This window comes from Mytilus californianus, unplaced genomic scaffold, assembly GCF_021869535.1.
Source record: "Mytilus californianus isolate M0D057914Y unplaced genomic scaffold, xbMytCali1.0.p SCAF_8, whole genome shotgun sequence".
In the NCBI taxonomy this organism is placed as follows: Eukaryota; Metazoa; Mollusca; class Bivalvia; order Mytilida; family Mytilidae; genus Mytilus; species Mytilus californianus.
Genome location: NW_026262734.1, coordinates 112,157,297 through 112,163,080, shown reverse-complemented (window position 1 = coordinate 112,163,080; position 5,784 = coordinate 112,157,297). Strand labels below are relative to the sequence as shown.

The 5,784-nt window shown below is 32.0% G+C and overlaps 1 long non-coding RNA gene across 1 annotated transcript; it reads left to right on the top strand.

Moving 5' to 3' along the window:
* The first annotated feature begins 1,937 nt into the window (after nt 1-1,937).
* LOC127711602 (uncharacterized) lies at nt 1,938-5,264 on the top strand. Its single transcript, XR_007986803.1, has 3 exons — nt 1,938-2,440; nt 3,197-3,767; nt 4,543-5,264. It is a non-coding gene; the product is annotated as an uncharacterized LOC127711602 (long non-coding RNA).
* Nucleotides 5,265-5,784: the final 520 nt, after the last annotated feature.

The following is a 5,784-nucleotide window of genomic DNA, read 5'->3' as shown; positions in this document are numbered from 1 at the left end:
AAACGTTAAATCATCTTCAATTTTATTTATATGACTTTGAAATGTAGCATAACTTTATACCGATCAGATATAAATCAGTAGGATTTTCAAAACCTTAGACTGCTGTAGCTCTATCCTTAAGGGCCCGGTTACTAACCATTAAGCTTTTATAAGTTAAACTTAATTTCAAAATTATCACTGCCGTTGTTTCCAAAGAAGTTGTCAATTCTAAGTATGACGAAAGCATCCGTTTAAGGGACTGCATTAACATTCCTAAAATCAATGGTTACAGTGTTCTAGTGTTGTCTGCTTTAGATTCTCACATACAACTTATTATTTAAAGGTAAGTTCAATTTATCAATCATTTTGAATCTGTAGTCAATAACCTTTTATAAATCAGCTTCAATATGTTTTGTTTTCAGAACATCAGAAAATGGATAGTACATTTTCCGATGGAGTGTTTAACCTTCTTTTTTTCTGAAGGTATTTAAAGTTTTTGCTTTTTTATTTACATGTATATCAGGTTTTATTAGTAACATAACATAAGCTTTGACCTTTTTCAAGAGTAAAATAATGTCATAAATGATTATTACATGGTAGAATATCCAGCTCAGGTTGCAATTTTACATGTCCTTATAAAATAAGAAGAAGATATGTGATTGTCAATGAGACAAATTTCTACCAAAGACCAAATAATGTACATGCTCGCGTAAAAAAAAATTAACCATACCTTCAACAATGAGCAAAACCCAAATTACATACCAAGCCATTAAAAGCCCCACAATGACAAAAAAAGAAAAAATTTAGACGAGAAAACAAACGGCCTGATTTATGTATCAAATAAAAAACGAAAAACAACATACTCAATGAACTCTTATTCAATACATTGTTTTACGTACATATCATTACCAACATGTGTATTAGGTTTCAAATTGATGTGGCCACATTTTCATGATACATTACAGAAAAAACGGACGCAATGACCAGAAAACTTTCTACTATTATCTATCCTCTATTGAACATAAGTTATTGTTACAAACATATTTATTGTTATCGCAAATTGATTTACACAAGTTTTTGGCAGCCTCTTTCTCGTAAACTTTCACTGAAAAAAGAATAAGAAAAATACCGAACTCTAAGATAAATTAAAAAGGGAAAGTCCATAAAAACTGACAAAATCAACCGTTATCAATCAACGGAACGAGAGAAAATTTGATTCAATTAAGTCAACTTCATCGCAATACTTTCTTTTCGAGTTTTTTTTGTTTAAAACAAACTATAAAAAGTTTTATCGTACACATAAAAGACGTTATAGCGCTTTAATCCTAAATGGTGTATACTTTTTTATTCTTTAACTTTTTCTGTCGGACAATATTGTGGTGTTCCTTCAACCTACGGCAATCTGAAGATACTTTCAACGTCAATACAACGTCGCAGAATGATATGTTTGTTTAAATGTTCACCGAATAGTGCTTGTCTTGGAGTCAACTTAAATGAGGATACCAATGATTGTGAGCTTGTGTCTGGAGGACAACTAATTGATAGGTCCATCCGTTCCGGCTGGTCATTTTATACAAAATGTTAGTCGAAACAATGATATGCTAAACCTGCATTGATTAATAAAAGTCCTACCGCCAAAAATAACAATAAGATATCATTGTATTAAAGAAAAATACAAAAAAAAAAGATATTCACAGAATATTGAATTTTGGCTTATAATTTCCTAGAAACAAATGGCTATTTGCTTGCAAAACCTGGTAAACAGTTACTCAAGGTATTACTTGCAATGACAAAAAAAACGAAACAACTCTAAATATATAAACAGAAAAGATTTTTACCCTGAAAAATATAATATTTTCCATGAAAAATAGGAAGGTCGGATAACAGGGGAAAAATCGCCAAATAATGCAAACTTTGAGGAGGTTCCAGGTTCAAATCCTGGTCTAGTACTTATTATTGTCCAAAGTTTCTGACAATTTATTGGTTGTAACAATGATTTTTATGCTTTAAAACTTACCAAAGGCATGATGAAACTCTGCTCTCAAGGTGATTACATTTTTATGACTTTCTTGATTTGTTGGGCTTTTGTTCTGTTCTAAAAATTTAAATAATCCATCTTACAGTCTCTGTCTTATTGCAGTTAGAAGTATTGAGGAAACGTTTTACAATAGAATTGAGAGCATTGAAAACATACTTATTTGTTATGGATTCAATAAAATACAAATCTAATATTGTTGAAATAAAAGAAGCTGTTGGCACATGTATGAATGATAAATGTCCAATTTCTTGTCTTTATAAAAAAGATGAACAAACTAAAAGGAGTGTTAAATCATATTAATCATGAATTTATTTTCTTACCATAGTTGGCTTCAATGTTTTCTGCTTCTGACTCAACTGATTCCACAATGCAGTTGTCATTGCTGAACTGTGAGGTGGCTAGTGGTGTCAAGTCTGAAGAAATGTAAGAAATTGTTATATGTCTAGATTAGAATATAAGCAACAAGTTTTCCACACAATTTTATTAGGCCTAAAATAAAATATTGTTTGTTTCCCCAATCCTGACCGACCCTGCAAAAATGGTCCGACTCACAAAATTTTATTGTCAAACCTAAGTCAAATATTATTTTATTCATTTCTGATTTTCCACCCGTCCGTCCGGCAAATCAGTTTTCCACACATTTTTCTTCGTTCTTGAAGATATTGATTTTATATTAGGTGTATAGTTTTATTATGACAAGTTATAGATCAAGTTCTACTTTTTGTTTCGGTCTGATAATTTTGTGCTGAGTTATGGTCCTTGGACTTGAAAAATTCACTTGTATAATCAGTTTTCCGAACTTTTTAGTCATGCTTGAAGATATTGACCTGATATTTTCTTTTTGATTACCCCATGACAAGTTATACAACAAGTTAGCATTTTGTTCCAGTATTATGAATTTTTACCCGGTAGGGGATTATGTATTGCCATGCAATATAACTCTCAGAATGCTTGTTTTTCTTGAAATTAATAAAAATTGGATGTCCAAATGTCAGTCGAACAGTAACCAATCAACACAACAATGTCAGATTGACTTGTTAGGGTAAACATTGTCATTAAATCAATTATTTAGATATACAGTAATAGTCACTTTTTTGGGGAATTTAGTAACTTTACTCTTAGGAACAAATAACTGAATTTGAATACAATTCTTGTAATTTATTATTTTTCTTACCATAGTTGGCTTCAATGTTTTCTGCTTCTGACTGAACTGATTCCATAATGCTGTTGTCATTGCTAAACTGTGAGGTGGCTAGTGGTGCCAAATCTGAAGAAATGTAAGATATTGCTATATGTCTAGTTTATAAGACCTACATTTTTTCTACACAATTTTTTTTAGAAATCGGGCGGGAAAAAATGGTTGTGGAAATGTCAGTCGAACAGTGAGATATTGTTATATCTATATATATATAAGTTTATAAAACCATTTTTTTTTCTTTAAGAAAAAATGGTGGACGGTATGAAATCAATGTTTAAATGACAGTAGAACAGTAACCAATCAACACAACAATACACATTGACTTCTAAGGGTAAAAATAATCATTGAAATCATTGTTTTTGGTATGTTGTAATTTAGTAGTTAAATATACTATGTTTTAATATTTTTACAGAGCAAATGAATTTTTCTAATATTATTTTTTTTCTTACCATTGTTGGTTTCTATGTTGGACGTTACCAGCTCATCTGATCCCATAATGCTGTTTTCATTGCTTGACTGAGTGGTTGGAAGTGGTGTCAAGTCTAAAAAGATGTAAGAAATTGTTAGAAGTCTTTTGTTTGCTAATATTTATTGAGGTGAAAACATTTTTGTTTGAATGTTTTAAATTTTCTAGAAAAGAATAACTAAAAATGTTAGTGAGACAGCAGCATAACAACACAACACTGACAGAAGCTGGGAAAATATATTTTCATTTTATTTTTTTTTCTATAAGAAACAAGTGTATATGAATCCTATTCTTTATATTTTCGATTATATTTCTTACCTTGATTGGCTTCAATGTCATTGCTAGGATGCCTTGTGTGTATTGGTGCCAAATCTGAAAGAAATGTGATATATGGTTATTTTTATTGTTACAAAGTTTCCGTCTTGTCATATGTACATTGTTCTTCGACTTAATTTTTTGATGGTTAAATGTGCACTCTTGTCCTACAATTGAAATTATTAGGAACTTGTGCTATTATATAAATTATCTTTAAGACAGCAACCTTACAATACAACAAAGCTGTTAACACCAACAGTTGTTGTACAACTAATATTGATTTTATTTCCCAGAAAAATAAGATATTGATTCTATTTAACCGTCAATGAGACAGAAACTTCACATATTATATTTGAGTACTGGTAACATGATTATTTTCTTATTTTAAATATTAATACCTTGAGTTCTCTTGTTTGTCAAAAAACTGATTTTTCCATCTTTACCTCTGATTTTAAGTTTTTGAAATGGCAATGACAAAACCTTTTTTTCAAATAATGCTATGCAATTTTGCCAAAGTTCCTCATTTTTTATGAACTCATTTTGCAGGGAAGTAGACCTTATATGGGAAAGATTTGGACCTTCTGGACGGTAAGCCTCATCCTGTACACTGTCATGGAAAACTACATCTTCAACATCAAAGTGCCACCATACATTTTCACCTGGTAGGAGGAATGCAGCAATTCTGGAAAGATGACATTGAACTAATGAAAATTTGTCCTTTATGAAATTCTGTGGTAATGTTGTCCTGGATGTAGGTGGTAATGACTTGGCCAGTTGACTAATTTCAGATTCCTGTTTCTGTGAGGAATCTGCTCTGTCATCATCATCTTCCTGGGCCCTGTACCTAATAATAGCATTTTCTATGATGTATCCAGCTTTCCTGTTGGAAGTGTTTTCTGAAATTCTTTTCAGACTACCAAATGATCTTTCTGAATCTTCTGTTAGAATAGATTTAGCGTTGATCATTCTGTAAGCTTCTGGAAGGTGTGTTACAGTGCTATGAAAATGGTTTCCATAAAATTTCCGTGATGTCATCTTGACGGGGTTAGCTATGATGGATCTTGAAAGAGTGGCAAAGAGAAAAGTAGAATTGAATAGTCTCAGAATCTGACGAGGAGATCTGCTGGCTTCAGAGCTATATGCGATGTGTACAATATCTACAAGTGCCTCTAGCATTGTTTTCCATTCTTGTGGGACTTTTTTTTGTGTAAATAGGGACTGGATGAATATGCAGAGTTTAATAGCAAGTTTACGGGCATCAGCATCTTTTACTTGATTTCTTTCAGTCAGTTCGTGACTTGAAAAAGCTTCCAATTCAGCCTTGACATCATTGTTATCAGCATGGTGTGGAAGTTCATTGATGAAATTTATTATTACATTGGAGAGATCGTGTAATGGCTCACACATCATTACCTCATAACTGTCGAGATTTAACTCTTGTGCAGACTTCTCTGAAGCAGATGTCATAAGAGCTGGTGGACGGGATATACCATGCAAAATGTCATTTAGTTCTTGTTGCAGCCTTGGTTTACCCCATGTGTGTGTGTTTACATGTCTGTCTTCAAGTTCATCTATTATGTCATTTTTTTTCATGTTTCTCAAAGGATTGAGATTTCTTTCTTTTAACTTTTTAGAAACAATTTTGCCCTGCATTATTATGTTACGTCTTTCCTCGAGTGTGCATGCCTTGTGTGTAAAACACAACTCTAAATTAATATGGCTTTTGGAGTCTACTCCACAAAGACAACTGTATTGTCCACCTCTTTGCTGCCCACTTTCAAATTGTCT